This window comes from Camarhynchus parvulus, chromosome 12 (genome assembly GCF_901933205.1).
Source record: "Camarhynchus parvulus chromosome 12, STF_HiC, whole genome shotgun sequence".
Lineage (NCBI taxonomy): Eukaryota > Metazoa > Chordata > Aves > Passeriformes > Thraupidae > Camarhynchus > Camarhynchus parvulus.
In genome coordinates, this window is record NC_044582.1 from 16281820 (window position 1) to 16302244 (window position 20425).

General features: G+C 43.5%; 1 protein-coding gene across 8 annotated transcripts in view; it reads right to left on the minus strand.

Annotated features, from left to right (window-relative positions):
- FOXP1 (forkhead box P1) overlaps window positions 1-20425 on the minus strand; it is a 378109-nt gene that overhangs the window by 186457 nt on the left and 171227 nt on the right. The window contains exon 1 of one of the 8 annotated variants that reach the window (XM_030956502.1): window positions 8882-8972. The exons of the other annotated variants lie outside the window; for them this stretch is intronic. The gene's annotated coding sequence lies outside the window, so the exon portion shown is untranslated. Of the gene's footprint in view, window positions 1-8881; window positions 8973-20425 lie in introns of those variants that run through there. 8 annotated transcript variants of the gene reach the window in all.

Here is a 20425-nt window from a genome sequence, read left to right on the forward strand (position 1 = left end):
TTTTAATTATTATTTTTGAGCAGAGTATTTACATGTCTGACTCTAAATAGGCTTTGGCATTTCTGCAAGGGGACCAAATGCACGACCTCGCAGTCTTGAAGAGTGATGGGATCAGTCCAGCTGCCCTCGCCTTTCCTCTGGAGAGGCCTCTAGCAAGGCAGGCAGACCCCTGGGAATGGGCTCAGGAGGGACAGGCCCTTACAAATACAGTGTATTTTCTCCAAGGAACCAGGAAGGAAGAAAATAGCTATGGCAGAAAGGCCGAGGAACAAAAGAAGTGCCTGGGCAAGACCTGGCGAGGGGAAGCGAGGGTGAGCCCAGCCTGCAGAAGAGTTTACATTCCCTTTGAAGAGAAATATTCAGTCTGTCAGGTAAAACAGAGAATCTAACCCGTGGGAGGACATAAGATGCTACCTTGAAGAATCTGACTATTACAGGATTAGCAGCTAGGATCCCTCCCTCTGAGGACACCGAATGCCAAAACCTGGCCTGAGGGTTTTAGGTGGTGAGGTTTGTCCAGGCGTGTCGGCAGGAACACTACAACATACAGAGGAGAAATACTGTCCAAACCTGTATTATCTAAACATAGGTGCCTTTAAAATACTAAATATTTCTTTTAGAGGATAGGGAAAGAGACAGAAAAATACGAAGCCAAAATACACACATTTCTTTTAGGAGTAAAACGTGCCCCTCAAACACTTCAATTCTACTGCACAATGTATTTATACCATGTTTAAGAAACATTTGTCAAGCATATAAAAACCCCCAGAAGTTCACTGTCACACAGCTTAATTCCCTATATTCTGCCTACATGCACATATAGGGCCAGTTTGTTAGGGGGTGGAGGTGTGTAGCAAAGCACAATCTAGCGAGACATGACACCATAACGGTGAACAATAAAAGCAAGCATAGCATATGTGCTGGACATTTGGTGAAAATAACCCAGCCACAGCTCCAACTTCGGTACATTTTCCTGTGTGGAAGTTGGTAATTCAGTTTCTGCTCTAATTCAGCTCAGCCAACAGTTAAGTTGCTCACAACTCTCCCCTGATAATTATTTGGGAATTCTGAGATTCTAGGAAATGTATCTTTACTTTTCAGCCCTCTTCTTTTGGAGCCCAAGAAGCTGAAATCTAGGGGTTTTCTTCTTTTCTTCTCTTCATTTTATGATTTTTTCTCCATCTAGCAGCTAGGATTCTCCCTGGCTATAAGATCTGAAATGGTAGCAATAATTATATTTTCTATTTTATTACTTGTAATTGCCCCTTTGATCAGAATCCTATGCCATTTAACCACATTTATATGGTCATCCTGCACATAGGTTCTAAATACAGAACGAATTATTTTCCAAGGGAAAACTACAGGAGCTGGGTTTCCCTTTACTGCACACACATGGAATCCCATACATTTGGCACCAATTTAGGTTATTATCATTTCATTCTTCCTTTTTATATTTGTTTCACTGTAAAAGCAATATAAAGCTCCCTCTTCACCGGGAGCTGCTCATTCCTTAGTACTGCCTTCCCTCGTCAAGCCTGTAACAGACCCACCCTGATTCAACCTCCTTTGCCAAAGGAGATACCAACAAACACGTGAAATATCCCACAGCTGGAAAGGCTGCACTGCGGGTCTCAAAGCTTTGCTGATCACACACTGCAAGCCTTACCCCAGTGTGAAGCCTAGGAAACTCTTCATGCACAGCTCTGTTGTCTGTCCCCAAGTCCAGGATTTTGCAGAGACAGGCGAGTTTCCCCAGCTGGCAGACTGCCTCCAGGTCAGGCTCTCTCACACAGACTGGCTGCCCCATCTCCAACAGCTCTGGCCATGTCACCAAGCTGCTGGAGCTCTCCTTGCTCATGGCTGCCCCTTGCACACTGTTACCCTGAAGCAGGGAAGCACAAGGCCAGAAGATACTGCTCTCCCCCCCTGCAAAACAGAGGACCAATGCCTGGGGCTATATGGCTGGTAATAGTGGTAAAACCCTAACAGACTGCAGAGAACTCAAACAGAGCTGCTTTTGATTTAGGCCACGCACCTGAAAGCAGAATTTTTTCATTCATCTTCCTCAAAGTGATGGTCACAGGAAACTACCTAAATAGCCCAGTTCAAGAATTAGCAGCTATCTGGAAAAAAGAACATGGTCTTTTGAAAGACTATCCTTACAGTAAGTGTTTCATTTGCAGGAAAAGCCAATGTGAAGTCTAATTCAAGCCAGGCAGAAGCAGGCACATGCACAGGGAAGAGCTGGTGACACATCAGGGGGTTCCTACCTACACTGCTGTTCCCTATAGCTCTAACAGCTCTGCTTGAGAACCTTCACTGTCCTGCTTGAAGCATGTTTGCTCTATGTGTTTCTATCACATTGCTTTGTCCATTCAGCCATCTTACAGAGACATTCACATCCTCCAGCCACAGGAAAAAAATGCTGCTGGAAGAGGGAGCATGCAGCCAGAAGAACTAAAGACTCACAGATTAAAGAAACCCCAACAGCTTCCTGACTTTCACTACTAGACTTTTATGTACACTCAGGACCAGCAGCAACAGGCAGATTGACCTGGACTTCCAAAACATTCCTCTTTTCAGGATGCTCTCCAGGTGAGCCAGCTGCCTGCTGTTGGGAACAGCTGTAGGAGGCTCCCTCATATGCTGGAAAAGCAAAGCATCTGTAGGTGCTTCCCAAGCTACTCATCACAGATACCTATGCAACCATCTACAGCCATGATAAGATGTGTTTACAAATAAGAACAAACTGACAAGTGTGGGAACAGGAAATCTTCACACTTTGAAACTTGGAAGTCAACTTGGTTCAGTCAAACATGGAAAAGGCAGCAGCTCTGGCACTTGGGGTAATTTCAGTGATAGACAACTGTTCTCCTTAGCTACTGGTAAATACAATCACAAATTCCTAGAGCTTTTTCTCCAGATACTAATAGCAGACTTGATGCTGAAAAACACTACAGAGATAGAGATCAGAGGTCTATTTCTGTTTTTATGTCTTGACGCCCATGACTTTGATGGGGTAAGTAAATTAACATATGATAAATTACTCTTTAATCTGTTGTAGTTATAGTTTTAGAGACAGGTTCAGTGGCTTTGCTTTCAACCACAAATATTTCTGTAAAGAAACACTTGTTTTGCTGGAAAAGGGTAAGAACAAAGCAGTTTGTAAACAAAGCTGTAAAAAGAGAAATCCATCTCCCACAAAGCTCAAAACTCCTCGAAATAACTTTCTGCAGAGAGCTACCATTACCCAGGGTGAAAAACTTCTTTAAACCCAGCAATCCTGAATTACACAGAAATGCTCAAACAGGGCTGCACAGTACATCATCAGAACTGGTATAGCTTTTAATTTCCCACCTGATTGGGTTGAAAAGGTTCATATGTGGGAAAGTGTGGCAGGAGAAACTTACTGAAAATTGCAATCCAGGATCAGATTAAAGAGGGACGATGATAAAGGTAAAATCTTCATAAATGAATTTCTTTATCCAGAATAAACTCAAAAGGTCCTGTGAGGGGAGGAAGGATATGTGTTTCATTAGGACAAAGAGAGTAGGAAAAACTACGCCTGAAATCTCTTTTGTGAAGAAGACAGCTCTTACACATGATTTCTTTAAGGGCAAGGTATTGAAATCATTTTGGAAGAAATATTTTTATCCCCAAGAAGATTAACACTGAAGTTTTGCACAGCACACTGCAGCACTGTTGCATCCATAAAACACTAACAAGCACCAGAAGAGAGCCTCTTAGCCCAACTCTCAGTCCATCCTACTGGTATTGTCTGCCTGGGACAGAAATCCCTCCATGACACGAGAGAGAGATGCTCAGCATACTGATTCCTGCAGAATCTGAAGACATGACACATCCTTTGCAGCCAATGACGTCCTAAAGCAACACATACATTAACTTCAGAGGGAAAATAAAGGGTTGAGCCATAAAGGTACCACTAAAATAGACAAAATCACTAACTCTCTTCCATGAGCTTTAGGGACCAAATTTTTCCAGCATTATTCTAGATAATTTCTGACATTATGGAGTTTATGGGGAGAGTCTGCATCACCCGGTGCTGTGAGAAACCCTTTCTCTACCTGTGCCCTGGATGGAGTCAGCTTGTACCCAGTTTTGTCAGCAACCTGAGTAGCTCTGGGCTGTGAGCACAAAGGGAACAGCTGCTGGGTATTGTCTCCCGGCTGTGCTCGTGTATGAAACCCATGTCTACAACAACAGCCCCAGAAAAGGCACTGGGGATGAGGCCTTTCCTTTTCAGGACACATTTTGCTCCAGAAGCAGACCCCAAGATTTGACACTGCACACTGATGTAGTCCACCCTGTAGATGTAGCTGGCAGATGTCACCTTCCTAGCTTTGGTGGTATGGGTGAAAAGCAAAGGCTCTGCAAAAGCCAAGAGCCACACCATGCTCCATGTTTGTACACATCTCCTTGGAAGGTTTTCTTCACACCAGCCATGTGTGGATGTGTACAAGGAGAACTGAAAACCTGCATGTCAGGGCACTTGGTGGCTGGAGCAGTGGGCTTGTTGGGAATGATTCTTGGGGTTTTGAACCAGAAACAGGGGGTTCAACAGGGAAGTCAGATCGCCATCAGGCAGCACTTCACCATAGCACACCCCCAGCCAGCGCTCATGCATGGCCAGGCTGCCATGGAAGGGCTGCTGGAAAACAGGATGGCATGTGAGAAATGCAGAACTGAAACCAAGAGTAGGTGACAGCCATAAAAACTGAAATCTCATTAAGCGCTGGCCAGGCAGTGAGCGTGGACCCTCCCATCCGTTTGCTGTGTACCCTGAAGGGGTGGAGGCCAGGGTGACATGCATGCCTTGGAAATCAGCAGCTTTTATTACACTGTTCACCCAGGAAGTTATTAACTTGCATGTTTGTGGGCAACTGCACAAGCTATTTTTGGTCATGAGACCCTGTGTAAGGAAAGGATTGCGAGGTTTTAATAATGATCTTCAGTTAACTTGGTTACCCACACAACAATGGCTTTCTGAGAGGCCAACTGCTGCAAAAAACTTGAGATGGGCTTTACTTCCAGAGGTATTAAACTATGAAAATATCTAACCATAATAGTAAGAAGCTATAAAAAGAGCCCTGTTTATTTCACATGATTTCTTTGTACGCCACAATGTTATGAGAATACTTCAGCTCAATGACAACATGGTAAATTGGAAAAGATTAACTATTGAAGTCAGCACTTACGCACTTCATGTTTGTTTGGTGTTGGTGATTTTTATTCTTTCAAAACCCAAGTTTTCACTAATATCAGCGGGCGCAACATTTTTTTAAATTTGAATCTGCAATTAACCTGATATTAAGGTCAACTCATGTAAGGGCCATGAAAGGAGAAACTGACAAATGAATAGAAAGAAAAAAAAACAAATGCAGATTTCAATTCTGCACTGCTGTAGGTCACACAGGTAGATCTGGAGCCCACATACCCAATATGAGAAATAATCCGGTATCTCACATCTCTATTATATTGCAAATTGTATCCAATAACTTTTCTGCAACAGTGGAGCATCACAGAATACCCTACAGAGAAGGTCAAATGTTGTACTATAGAGCTCTGATAGTGTCTTAGTTCATTCCTGAGAAATACCATCGGGCCTTACTGAAACCCTTTCACTGTTAGGGTACACCAAGAGAAAAGGGAAAAAAATAAAGATTGCATTTGTTTCTGGGAGGACCCGCACGGCTCCACGGAGAGGACACTTCCACCCTTGTTAATCCCAGCTTCTTAAAGCAACACTCAGTAAGATAATGAATCCTTTAAATGTTACATCTTGTGTCTTGCATTATTGTGGTGCGGCAACTCTCCACATCAAACAGTCATCAGCACTATTACAAAGTGGGCTTATAAGAGACTGGCTGAAAAGGCGCTGTGTGAAAAGAAGTGGAAAATTAAAGCTGAAGCAGTCGAAGAAAGGGCTTAATTTACTGGCATGTACAGTATGCAAATGAGATTACTCTCAGCTTAACTGCATCATTTATGTCCATAATAACGGCATCATCATTACAGGGCTCAAATTAAATTACACCATAATTAGCATATCAAAGTGATTGGTTAAAGTTTAAAACAAATACCCAATTTTGTTAATGAACAGCTGTAATTGTCATGTACACTTCAATGAAAACTCCCTAAACAAATATATGTTTTAGAACAGAGAAAGATTTTGAAGCAGACAGGTCTGTGGCGGAGGTAAATTGCCTAAAAAAGAATGACACAGACTATTCTATTAATGTTAATATATGCTCATCGTTTTCAGGTAATAAAACATTCTATCAAAACAAGCCTTCGCTTCGTATTTTTTGCCTCTCATCTCCACCACCACACTAGCAAGTGTCAATGGGGAGAGGGGCTGGCCATGCCCAGCCTGCCCCACGCACAGGACATGCACAGCCCCCACCTACACACTGCGGGAGGAGGAGGAGGAGGAGGAAGACGATGAGGACGTCTCGCTAACTCTACCCTGTAGACCAGGGCTGGAGTAAGCTGATGACATGATAACACATCAGGCAGCCTACAATTCAATTTACTCTAATCTAATCACATCTACGCAGCAGTTCCAGAGGTGGAACTGCACCAGAGAAGTTTTTGCTGTTCTCGTCTCATTAAAATAAATAGGGAGGTGGGACCGGAGGGTTTGTCACTGTCAGCCTGGCAGCCAGCAACACATTTCCAAAGATCCATCACTGCAAATGTACACAGCAAACACACAGTTAAAACACTCCTCAGGCAGAACGAGCTTTAACAGGGGAGCAGGTCTGCTCTGTCATATTTTAACAGTGCAGGTGAGCTCTACTATGCTTGGAGACCAGGCCAAAGGAGCCCGGTGTCACTTCACACACGGGGTAAAATAATCCCTCTACATCCCCAAAAATGTTTGCAGTGGTATATATTTGCTTATGTATTACCTAATATTACAGGAAGCAACACAGGGAAGTATATTTTGTGCTAAAATTGGGAATGCACTTTCAAATATACTTAACAAGGAAATTGAATGTCTTATTAAATCCGTATTATCAAAACACTGTTCAAAAATTTAAAGAAAGTAGCTTTTCATTTTATTCATCGAGGAATCCATTAAAGCCTAAGCTCTGAAGTAGTATGTAAATTATGTGCCTTTCAAGGTAGAGCTAGGGCAAATTCACTCCATCAACTAATGATGAACCTCATTATGTGCAGGGAGTATTCATAATGAGGAAACAAGCCACCCGCCATTCCATGTTCTAACATAAATCCCTGTAAAATGTGAATATCTCCACGTCTAATTAAAGGCTACTAATTCCTATCATCCCCTACAAGGCCCAAAAAGCAAAAACTAGAAATGTGTTTAAAAAGACACCCTTTCATTTCACAAAACACATTTATTTGTGTTTACCATTAGTGAGTTGCAATGTCTTTTTTTTAAAGAAAAATCAATCCCAGTTTTATAGGATAAAAGTTTGTGGGTACAAATCTGACTTGGTCTCATATTTTAAAAATAGTTTCTGATTAGCACAGGTCAGGCTGCACAGCTTAAGAGAAAAATAGCTAAAAAGGCAGAGAGAAGAAATCTCCAGAAATATGTAAGAAATAATATTTTAGCGGGGGAGGAAAGGAAAAAAAAAAGAAATATAACAGCTTTGCTATCCAGGTTTGCTCTGGAACTGAGACTTCCTAAAAAAAAATAAATCTAGAGATCCCATAATAACTGGGGAAAGCAGGCAGCAGAGACAGGAAGAAGGAGAGCCAATTAAGCAACCAAGTACACAACAGGTATTTAAAAGATTTTTTGAATGATACTCAGTCTAGGAAGAAGCTGCTTCCCCCCCAAAATCCCATAAGAATTAGGGATTGAAGACAACGCTGCTTAATGCAGGCTGGAAGAAAAGTGCTCTTCCACAGACTTACCTAGATTTGATATTTATACCTACAAGCGCAGCGTCCGCTCCTACGATCAAAACCACATTTCTTATTAAGTTACATAATACCCATCCTATGCATCGCCGTGGATTCATCTGCTCCTGCACTGAATTATGGATTTGCTCTCTGTACTTCCCGGCATAGAAGTGGACAGGTTTGCCGACTCCCCTGAACGGAAGACGCATCACTGTTTCTTTTTCACTGCTCTGTATTAATATTTTCCTACGTGTTCAAAACAAACCGAGAAGCACAGCAAAACCTGAGAGCATTTCAGTTTGGAGGAGAAGAAAAGCATCCAATGAAGCTGAGCGACATACAGGCTTAAAAAAGAATAAAAAAAGAAAAATGATGGCATAAAGGGCTGGTTTAAGCAACGTGGTAACTCCTTGCAGGGCAGGGAAGCACTTGAACAGTCGCAGAAAAGGCTGTGGTACCTTCAGATTATGTCAACCGAAAAGTTGAAATCCTCGTGTAAAAATACCCCGCACGTTTCATCCCTAGAAAAGCTTATTTAGAATTCATAGAAATTCATAGCCGCTAAGAGGAATATGTGCACATAAAATCACAAACGCAAAAACAAAAAAAAAAAAAGGAGAAAAAACAATATTTAAAAGAATAAAATAGAGCACACAGATTAAAGTATTTCAGCAACGCAAATTTTCTAGAAATAGCTGGGCATTTTACAGGGGGAGGGAAGGGGGGGGGGGGAATCCGGCTTCTTTAAGTTGCATAAAAATAAAACTACGCCGCGCCGCGCTGCTCCCCTGCCCGCCCCGCGCTGTGCCGGTGGGGTGGCGGTGCCGGGCTTCTTCTTTTTTTTTTTTTTTTTTTTTTTTTTCCGCCTGTATTTTTTTTTCCCCTCTCCCTTCTCCTTTTAGGTCAACCAGTCATGCACTGGGAAGACAACCCTCCAAAAATAACTTGTCCCTCCCCCGGAGCGCGGAGTTGAACAACCTACCTTTGTTCTGGCGCTGCAGATAAGAAGCGGCTCCGCGGCAGGAGCCGCGGCCGCGGCGCGGGGCGGCCCGGGGGCTCGGCCGGCGGCACCACCTGGCAGCGCTGCGCGGCCGCGGAGCGCTCCCGCCGCGCCCCGTCCGGCCCCGGCCGCGGGGGGATCCGCGGGAGCCGCCCCCCAGCCCCGCCGGGCACCGCGCAGGTTACACACGGCGGGGGCCGGGTGCCGGGAAAGGAAGAGTTCGGCAGGATTTATTTGACACTTATTTTCCGGGCAGCCCTTTTGTGGAGTTGCGCCGTTTGTTTCTTATTGTCTGAGCAGCAGTTGGAAGCGTCTCCCCGAGGGGGCCCCTCAGCCCGGCTCGGCCGCTTTGACAGGGAGGTAACCATATTAGGATGTGTATGGCAAAGTAAACAATAACAGAGTTGCAATGAAATGGAATTTTTTTTTCTTCCCCCCCTCTAATGGTGCTGGTGTCAGTCCTGTTTTTAGCCTTTTCCCACCAGTTTTGTTTTCTGGCTTAAACAGCCCATCTCTTAAAAATTAAAAAAATATATATTAAAAAAAATATTAAAAGAATGGAGAGGCAAAGGGGGGGTGAAGGGGAGAGGCAAGTGATACCACCTTCCCAATTGCTCACCGTGAGGCTGCTGGAAATGCTCTGGGTCGCAGTAGGGAAAGGGGGGGAGCACTTTTAATATCCAAATAAAGACATGTCAGTTTCATAACTGAGGAAAGAAATACCATAATGCTTGCATGCATTGCCCAGACCCACAGCAGGAAAAGGGGGTTAATGGGGACGGGAAGGATGCACATTAAAATTGCAATTTTGAAAGCAGGGGTCAAGCAGAGTATAAAAGTCCAGTTGTGTTTTGCACAATCGCAGCGAACTGGTGGGATGAGCTAAGTTGTGCAAAGCCTTGCAAGTCTGCTGGCTTTAAAGCTTTGAAATCACTGTTTTTACAGGATAAAGCACTTTAAGCAAATTGTAAAATGCAGGTGTCAAGTTAGTCAGTTTAATCAGAAACAGAGCTCAGAGCAGCCGCCATGCAAAGGGTCCCCTACCAGCAGTCGAGAGAAAAAGTTCTGCAGCAAGAAAACACTGTAAGTCAAACAATATTATTTTAATGCCTGAATTCCACATCCTAAGCAAATCACCAAGAACAACAAGTGTAGCATCTCCTCGCACTAAGGGATGAGGCAGCCACTGGCGAGCGCTGCCTGCCGAGGCTCAGCACTACAGCCAGCCTTGGAGGGGATCACAGCTAGAAGATGAAACAAGTTTACACGTCTGGGTGACTGAGGATGGGGGCAGCGCTCTGGTACAACAGTCCAACACGAGCTGTTGAGCTGTTCACACCGCCAGCCAGCATCCTCCATCGAGCAACAGCCGGCAACGTGGAGCGTGCCTCTGGGAAGGGCTGACAGGAGAGTGTGGATGCTCTGCCCGTACCAGGCACCGCCGTGATAAGACACAGCACGAGGAAGGGTTGAAGGTAGATAGGCAAACAAAGTTGCTATGAGATCACGCACTTAATTTAGAACAAAGGCAACGTTTCTCAGACAAATAGGATGCACACTTACCCTGCCAAGTTCGCTTGTATTCGGCTAATCCGCAGCAATCAGAACATCAGTGTTGACATCTAATGGTACCTACAAGCATCTCTCTGCCTTTCCACATGGCGTAACCCTGCTCTGTTAACACGCTTTAAATTTTTCAACCATCTTGTTTAACCTAAACATCTATGAAACTACACAGTGCGTTACTCATCCGTGCTGTGTGTGCAACCCCCCCAACAAAAATAAAAAGTTAACACGCTGATACCAAAATCAATAAATCACACGACCAAGTAGCAGTTCAAAAGTTCAAAGACATGATGGCCAGTTCACTACGTCGCAGCACTCAACCAATAATAACTTGACTCCATCACTCCTCATAGTATAGACAATTTCATGGCATCATTTTCATTAGCCTGTCTCACTGAAAATTGCTAGCTATTTATGTATACGCTAAAATAAATTAGCCATTTCATCGAGCACCGTGATTCTTATAAAATACATTAACACAATACTCAATTTTCCAGTTGGAGTAAATAAATAAATCAATAAATTCAATACAGAGTAATTTTTATTTTTTTCTATTGTGGAGCTTCAGCTCTCAGCATAAGTGTTTTTATTGGGTTTATTTGTTTCAATAAAAATTGAAATGGGCCAGTGATCTTAGCAGTAAGATCTGGGGGAAAAAAAACAACCCAGCCCTATCTAATATTATGAAAGTATGCTGTGCAGTTCAGCCAATTGGCAATACATAATTTTTGGTCAAAAATAATTTTCATTACAGTTATTAAACTGCCTCTTAATTCTGAAAGGTTCTTCTCTCACCTCATGCATTCTCCAGCCCAGCAAGAAGCCCCTGGGCTCCCTTGGAGCAGGTTCTGATCCTGCACCACCCATCCTGCTGGGCTGGGGGCAGCCCCATGCCACCTTGGAGCTTCCATGGAGAAAACTGGGAAGGAAAAGTTACCAGCACTCATGTCCACTATTTTTAAGCACTCACACAATATAAGATTCAACATGACCTTTCATATCAAGGATAAGGCAGGACAGAAGGACGATAAAGAAATGTGGGAGAAGAGTTCATGGACACCCCGCGAACTTGATCATTTAAGGGGGCTTTGTGTCTGGCCCTTTAGGGCTGTGTTACCCTGTAAGCCATGGCCAGTAGATCACAGGCTGTTGGGTGGTGACATCCTACAGTGCAACTCAGGGCATCCTTTGGAGACCTCATTTGTGCCTTACGACATCTCATGCTCTAGAGACATGCACCCAAGGAGTCCATTTCCCTGCCTTGGGTCAAACACCCATCACATCAGGGGTTGGGCAATGGGATGTTTCAGAGTTTGGCCCTGCAAAACGCTCACACATAGACAGGAACCTGGACTGCCTTGGACCTCCTGCTACTGTAACCTCAGAGCAAAGGAGGAGACCCACCAAGCCCCCAGCAGCCTCCTCATCCTTTAAAACAGCACGTCTCTACAAGTCTAACACTTCACTGCAAACTGCAGGCTCCAGGCTGCTCTGCAGTGAGGACAACAACCTGTAAGGACAAAACCAAATAAAATACACCCCTTGTGACATGAATTCAGTCTTAGCAGTGAAAAGACCAAATGCATTAACCAACACACACCATCTAAGCCCATAATGGTTTAACATAATTCCTTTAGAAAGGCTGATGTGAATAGCACACTTTGCAAACTGCTTGGTTCTAACAGGAGGGTACTTTTTGCTCATATTCACTCTTTAACCTAATCAGAAGAAAAGTAAATATCAAGTCCAATTTTAATGACTGACTATAAATAAAAGCTTTTATGCAAAATGCACGGTTTGCAAAGATAATGATTTTAAGGATGATGTCACTGGTGACCTACTGAACTACATGGCACATGTCAGACAGACGTCTGTTTCTTAAATTGCAGTAATAAATTAGTAGCCACAGAATCTGTTCTGTTAAGACGTGAAGCTTTCCCATTCAGATAAAAGTTTAACAATTGTTTCAGTTTAGGTTCATGAGTTAAGGTTACTATTGATGGGGGGACTAGTGCAGGCCCAGCTTCATCTGCCTCCTCTTCCTCCAACCCCTGTGCAGCATTATTTCACCCCAACAGGATCCAAGACTAAAACACACGGAACACTTTTTCTCTAACTTTACACTGATTAAACTATTAGTATTTTAAAGTATGATACTTGCACAGGTGTCGCCACGAACACCGCCCAACATACCACGTCCCATCCAATTACCTTGTTTTCAGTGAATTTGTCAAATTTTAGCCATTTTGTACTGAAGTCTGCCCTTGCTGAGCATTCTGCCACAGTCCAAATTCTGGCAAAAAAAAAAAAATCCAAAGCTCCTGAGGGTACTCCTGAAAACAAGGAACATCACTGATCTACCATGGTGAGCAACCCCGATCACCACTTCTGTGAGAAGTCACCAAGCTCCCACGTTCTGGAGCACAGACATGAGAACAGGCAGGTAAAAGACTTTGTGGGAGGCAGGTGGATGGCACCATTCCCCACCTACTGCCTCGTCCTCTTCCTCTCTGCCCCCCAGCAGAGGGACAGGCAGGGGTACAGGAAGCCACCTGATTTGAATAGAGAGGAGACACGGCCAGCTCGGAAGCAGGAAAATGAGCAGACAGGGACAAGAAAGCCAGAGAAATGAACCATGACTGCCTGAGCACGTCACTTATCTCATACCTAGGGTTGCTTACATTTTTTGGCCATTACAGGGAACTACAGAGTTTAGTTCACTTTGGAGCACCTTTGGAGACCTGTAGCTTGGCCAATCTGAGATCAAGATGTGCAAGTATATCCAAAGCAAAATCCTAGACTTCAGTGTGACCTCCCTCCCCATTTCCACATTTTAGCCTTAAAACATGGAAAATCCTAAGGCTGCTTGGCTAACTGGTGTTTCATGTTCTCACTCAGCCAAGCAACATCTATTTCACTAATCCTTTTCTGAGAAAGAGCTGCCAAGGCCTTCGTGGAAAGTTCTGGACATAGAAAACTTCAGCCCAACTGGATTGGCTTTTAATCATACTGTGAATACAGGGCTTTTCAATGGGAAGTGTGGGTCTCTGCTCTGGAAGTGTTTTTCTTTTTAACAGAAAAAACATAAGCCGCTTCTTTGTGTGAGTAAAAAAGTAGAATTTTTTTTTCCCCTGGTGCTATTTTGCTGGTTACCCATGAAACATCAACTTTGTCTTCTCATCCATCATCCCATCCCCAGCACTGGTAAAAAAAGCTTTATGAGAAAATTAAAACAAAAAGCAACACAACTATGTAATGAGCCCCATAGGGAAGGGAAGGGAAGGGAAGGGAAGGGAAGGGAAGGGAAGGGAAGGGAAGGGAAGGGAAGGGAAGGGAAGGGAAGGGAAGGGAAGGGAAGGGAAGGGAAGGGAAGGGAAGGGAAGGGAAGGGAAGGGAAGGGAAGGGAAGGGAAGGGAAGGGAAGGGAAGGGAAGGGAAGGGAAGGGAAGGGAAGGGAAGGGAAGGGAAGGGAAGGGAAGGGAAGGGAAGGGAAGGGAAGGGAAGGGACTGTACACTGCCAGGCTGTGTGGAGACTCTCTGCTCCAATGCTCACAAAGATTTCTCGCCGGGTAGAGCTCCAGAGGAGCCTGAGCTTATGATAAGCAACGGCATACTTAACAGTTACATGTTACCGTTCATGATAATGCAATATTTCATTTGGGTGATTTAGAAGTCCCTCTTGACCAACTTACAGTGAGACACCAAACGCTTCATCAATCACAACCATTTTTATTCACAATCCAGAGCAAAAACTACAGGGAGAGTTGAATTTTCAGCAACTCATTGGGGAGGGGATTGCTACTAGCTCTGAAAATCCTCCTATCTCACCAATTTTTATGTTAGATTCAAATATATTTTCTTTCTAAGCAGCATTCCATTTTGCTGCCTCTCTCTGCTGCGTTTCTTATCGTGGCAGGGTGAAAGAGTATCCAATTTAATATCTGTTTTGCAGGACAGGAGATTTTTTCATATCTTATGCACTAAGGAAAGCTGCAGGGGATGGCTTAGCAGGCTGAGCATCACGTTTTAAATACCTAGACTCCCTGGAACCACAGATCCCATCAGGTTGACTGAGCCCTTCATGTTTCGGGGGTAGATAAATTAAGTGTCACGCTGTTTACTTTGTTGGGGTCTGTTGGATGAGGCCTCTGCAGCAAAAGTCCTGTCTGTTCTGCATGGAGCTGAAGGTTAAAGTCTCATGGTTAAGACACAGCACCAGGTGCCACCTTGATCTCACTGACTCTAATGACAGTTCTGCTATTTCTGTTAAGAAAGACAATCCAAGGATCTGCTCCCAAAACTTGGTAATGTTACTGGATGACTGAAAATTATTCAACAGCTTATCGGCCTCGGTTTTGGTGACTGTTAAATGAAAAAAATACATCTACACCTTCCAGATGTTTAATTCATAAGTTATACAAAACTGTCAGATCTATGGATGACAGAAGAGAGATATTCATCATTTTTACAGCCTGATTTCTGTGGTTGGAGGTAACCCTATGTTTCTGCAAAGTCATACCCTCTTCCCACTCCTCTGCACCACACGATAGCAGTGGCTCAGCCCATTGACATTAATGGCTCACAACAGAAGCTTTTTAGAAAGAAATCACTGGAGAGGAGTAGTACAAAATAATCAGGAAAGACAAAACAATAATAAGAAGAATCACAAAAGTGAGACCTTTCATGGCCAGTTGTGTACAGACACGCATCCATCCTCACAAACACAAAAACCTCTTCAAACCCAGACACCTAAGAGAGGTCCCTCTATCTCCAAAAGGTCTGATTCAAGGAGAACAGACTCAGTGTAGAAGAAAACAGGATGCTTTGAGAAGGGCAGCTGTAAATATCCACTTGGAACCTATTCCTGGCCTTACTCTTAGCTTTGCAGCTGCTGTTGTTTTACTGGACACAGAAGATTCTGGGAAAGGTGGGTGAAAGGAAATAAAATGCAATGATAGAAAAAAAATACAGTTCTTAAAAATAATTTCCCTTATAAGTAGAAATTACGCAGAAAAAAATATTTCCTTTTACATTGGTTAGAAAAACGACTGTCTTTGATTTGTTTCCACAACAGCTGACAGTACACATTCCCTGCTTAGGGTACCAGAAATAATCGTTATCACTCTTAGAATGTGTGTTACGGTGACGTACCAGAGGTTAAATGTGGCTGTTGGCTTTACTGGCTGCAATTCCTTCTCAGGTGGCTTAGCACAACTCCCACATTTTTCTTCTCAAACTACCCAAAAACCTGCTGGAGCTCCAGCCTACAGACATTACTAGGATTAAGTAAAAGAGGTAGGAAAGACTCTTTCAGCTCTATTTACACATAGCTATGTTCAAACTGGTTTTTAGTAGAGTTTGGCTACCAGAGGACATGATATCAAACTGATTTTTGAAAACATCTCATATTGAATCTAAGACATCCAAAGATACTGTTTGTATTGCAGAGGGGAAAACTCCATCAAGGAAAGGTACCAGACAACACTGGGGTAAGGCCTGTTTTTACTGCTGTGTTTGGTATATTTGTTTTTAGAGGCAGGACAGACGTCCTTAGAAATAGTGATCAAGATATTCCCTGTCAAACCAAATTCAACACAACCAGCAGAATCTGCTACAAAGAACAAGGACTTTGCCCCAAATCCACCTATTGTTCCTGGAATCTCTCAGTGTCTGTAAGTTTTCACTGCCTCAGTTAAGGATGTGCAGGTCTGCCCTACATACTCCAGCTCCAGCAGGGGACAGAGCTAAAGGGGAAAAAATAAGTAAGGTCAGGAGGTGGCTGTGCAGTAAAACTAAACCAATTAGCACAGTTTTCTTCCAAAACTGCTTTGAAATAATTATTACAGCACCTCGTTAGCTTGCACTTTGACGAGAAGAACATAAACTCCTGACCAAAGTCCTGTCCCCAACAAAGCCCTTGTAGGTGGCTAGCTGGCAGGTGTGTCTCCAGAGTCACAGAGAATCATAAAATCCTTAAGGAAAAGGGGTAGGAGTAAGAAGGTGGAGGTGCACTACTGTCCCACACACTCATCTCTTGGCCCCAGGGACAGAGTCAGCCCTGGAGCTCAGCCCTTCCATCTTCCTTGGCTCAGTCTAACCAGATTCCCTCCATATTCCCCTCTGCCCTCTTTGTGCTCTTCTGAGCAGAACACAACTGGCCCAAAGAGGTGCCAGCTGCCCGAGGCACCAGAGCTCTTTTATCAGACAGTCAAATCCTTCATGTCCAGCACATCCCCAAATGCACTGAACCGCGTCCGGAGACCCCGGCCACAGGTCCCAGCTTAGGGACTGAAGCAGAAGAGATAATCATTGGCCTTGACTGCAAGCTCCTGTTCCAGTGCTTCGAGTCACTAGTGGTCAGCAAGGAGACTTTTGGTGTGCTCAAACGGAAAAAGCTGGAATGAAAAGGGCTGTGCCTCCTGCTATCCCCGGGGTGAGCCAGGGCGCTCTCCCCGGCTGTGGGCTCCCAACAGGGCTCTTTGATGCCTGGTCACACCCGCTACTTCAAATCAACAAGCAAACCAAAGTGAGAAATGGAAAGGACAAGGTGAATTGCAGATGAAAGTGAAATATCCCTCCTCTCTATCAGCTCTGAGGGGTAAAGGATGAAACAGGATAAAACTGGTTTTGGTTAAAGCTGTAAAAGAATCGCAGGGAGAGAGCACTTACAGAGAAATGTATTTTCATGTAAACTTTTATGCGCCCATCCCTTGTAGCTGGACATCAGGGAGGATGTTAATAAACATCATCAGGGGAAGAAAAACACAGTAAAAAAAGAAAATCAGACTACAAACCCATCTTTTCGAAGATGTTCAAAATAGCTTTGCAGCTATATACTGAGGGGAGCCGAACACACTCAGATACAAGTTTGCATCTTAAACGTAAGCGCACATACATACAAACAAGGTTTTGCAGATATTTGTTAGCAGTACTACAAGATTTTCCAGGGCTGGTGCTGCAGCTTATGTTACCGTGCTTTTATATAGCTGCAGATCAGCCCCCTAAGAAGCAGCCTTGGAGAGAAGCTGAAATAGTGACAGTTTGTGTTGCTGGGGATATTTCTGAGACGCAGTTGCTGTTTACTGTGTTTCTATTTCCAATCAAGCTGCAAAGTCCACCCATAAAACATGAGGAGGCATTTCTTTGGGTGTGGGACAGAGCAGCACGCACACAAGGAGGACCAGCTCTTCAGCTGCTCCACCAAAATACTCTTAGCCCTACCTGCAGCAGAGCATTTGGCCCATGAAGAAGAAAACTATAGCCAAAGTCCCCAGCTACAGAGCTTCTCTCAGTATATATTTATGCACAAAGCTCAAATAATTTAATACCACGCCTCACTAATCATGTGAATGCACAATTCTTGCAGGGGCAAATGGTTCTTTTATCTCGTGCACCTCTTGCTCTTGGCTGGAAAAGGTGCCTCAGAATGTTACTGGCACTTTTAAGGTGACACCTACCTATCTGTGGCATACACAGTCCAGTGTGATTCATTGTAGGTTCCCCAGAACAGATTAACCCCCCCACAAGGAGGCAAAAACTAGTTCTTAATGATGGTAAATCACAGCACATGGCAAACTGGACAACTTCCTTCTACTCCAGAGGGGAAATTAGGTGATACACTCTGGATATGCTCTCCTTGGTACACTCCTGTTACCCTGTTATTGCTAATGGTTGTACAAATTGTGAGAAAAGTGCTACAAACATCTAAAACAAAGGAAGATCGATCAAGAATATGCAAAAGCATATGCAAAGGGATCTAAAGAGTATTTCAACGTAACACAGTTTTCTTCCTTATTCCCTTCTTTACTTAAAAGCAAGAGGCGTGCAGGATTGCAAAAACATACAATGTGCCAACAAATGTACAAACTACAGCTCACGAAAAATAGCGAAATGGAGACGCAAAATTTGAGGCCAGTACAAGTTCATAACATGAACAGGAGATCAGAAAACTGGCTCCTAAAGTAAGAAAAAAAAGAACACCAATTCCATTTTTTTCTAAGAAAACCATTTCCTACCAACTTTGAAAACAAGAATGCCTACAGTGATCTGGGCTCTCTGTGATGGTTTTGGCTTGGCTCCCTTGCCCCTCCTCAGCTGCGTGGCCAAATGTGAGTCTAACCATGAGGTTCAGAGAGTGGTGTTCTTCTTAACCTTCCACTTCATGCTTCCAAGTTTAGACTGCAGTAAAACGCCCTTTCAGAAATTTCCCTTATTCTTCATTACTTCTAAGGTGAGAGTTTACATTTCAGCCCATATCTGCGATGCCAGACTACTGCAGAAGCACAACACTGAGTTAAATATACTGAGGTTTAGCCTTTGTCTACTTTTCCTTGGATTTTTAATTTATTTTTTTAGAACCATTCATTACAAGAGCAGCTCAATGGCTCTGAAAGTGCTATAAGTTCTCACCCGAATTTTGATGCCTAGACAGAAAAATTAAATACAGAGGTGATCTCTTGGATGCAAGATTTGCAACAGCAATTTGCAACCATCCGTTGTGGTGGGGCAGCATCATGACTAATTATTACCTTCATTAAACAGCCAGTGACAAGTCCATGCTGTCACCACATCCCACCAACGCTCGTGAGTATGAAGAGAGATGGGGTGAGAACTGAAAGCGCCCTGACTGCTCCTGAAAAACTGTTCTCCTTCCAACCAGCTGCTCTTCCAAGCCACAGGACTCTTTCCAGCGTGGTTATGAGCTCCACCTCAGTCTGGGCTGGTCAAGATGAATCTTGCCTTTGAGCAAGCAAGAAAAATTCACAAGGGAGAAAATCAGATTTGGAAACTAAACGTTTTGTAATCTCCTGCCATGCAATTTGGCTTGCAGGCAAACTTCCAACCCTTTCAATAGCAAAAAACCAGACAAATACACTGTCTTCTACCATCTCCTGGAATATTAAGGCCAGAGTGTGATGTGATAACCACACACACTTTAAAAGCTGTACGAGCAGAAGAGAGTGACGCACCCATGCACAGTGGTAGAGGAGACAGCAAACACAGCACACGGAATCAAACAGAGCCAAAAGAACCACTTCTGTTGCGCAAATTTGTCTTCTCATGCTCCCTTGCCAAACTGGACACGGCTTTCCTGGCACAAGGAGCACCTCAGTGATCTGTGGTACTGCTGCTGCTGAGGTGACTCTCTGCACCAGGAGAACCTGGAGCATCCAACCTTTGGCCAAAGAAGGGCACGAGACAAGGGAAAAAGAAACAGCAAAGCCAACCAGCAGTGCTGAGCATATGACCAGCTCTGGGTATGACTGGGTTATTGCACTGCTCTTATCAGCACACGAGTTCAAGGTCAGCCTTGATGCACTCACTGAAAACTGACACTGCCTGTGTCCTGCAGTCAGCATGGCTTCAAACCAAGGCTTCCAATTATTAGCAGTTGTTTTGTTTATTATTGTGGGGCCTCAGGACAAACAAAAAAGGAGCCCCATTGTGCTCAGCATCGTACAGAAATGCTTAATTAGCCTCTTCATAGGTTGCTCCCTTCAGCTTCTTTTAAACAAGATATTTTCAAATATAAATAAATTCAAATTTCAGAATTCCAAAAATCAGTTCCCTGGAATTTGAATCCGTAAACAATTAACATGAATTTGCCTTCTCAAATTTCAGCTTTGCACCAAACACTTCACTCTTTTACTTTAAGAAAAAATTATATTCTAAAATATTGGTCCTTGGCATGTAAACAGACTTTTGTTGCTCAGTTAAAGCCTGGATTTATGCTCAAATTTTCTCTGAACTATGAGAAAGTTGCAAAATCCTTAGTCTTCTGTTGTTTCTTTCCTCAAACTACAGTATTTATGTATCAACAACATAAATGACAAATGTACAGGAATATTCGCAAATTGGAAAAACAAATTAAGAGCTGAGTTTTTACTCAGTAAAAACTGATCAGTGAAATGTGATGCCATGCTGCAATCTTGTAAGTTCAGCAGAATAATCAAACCAGCTC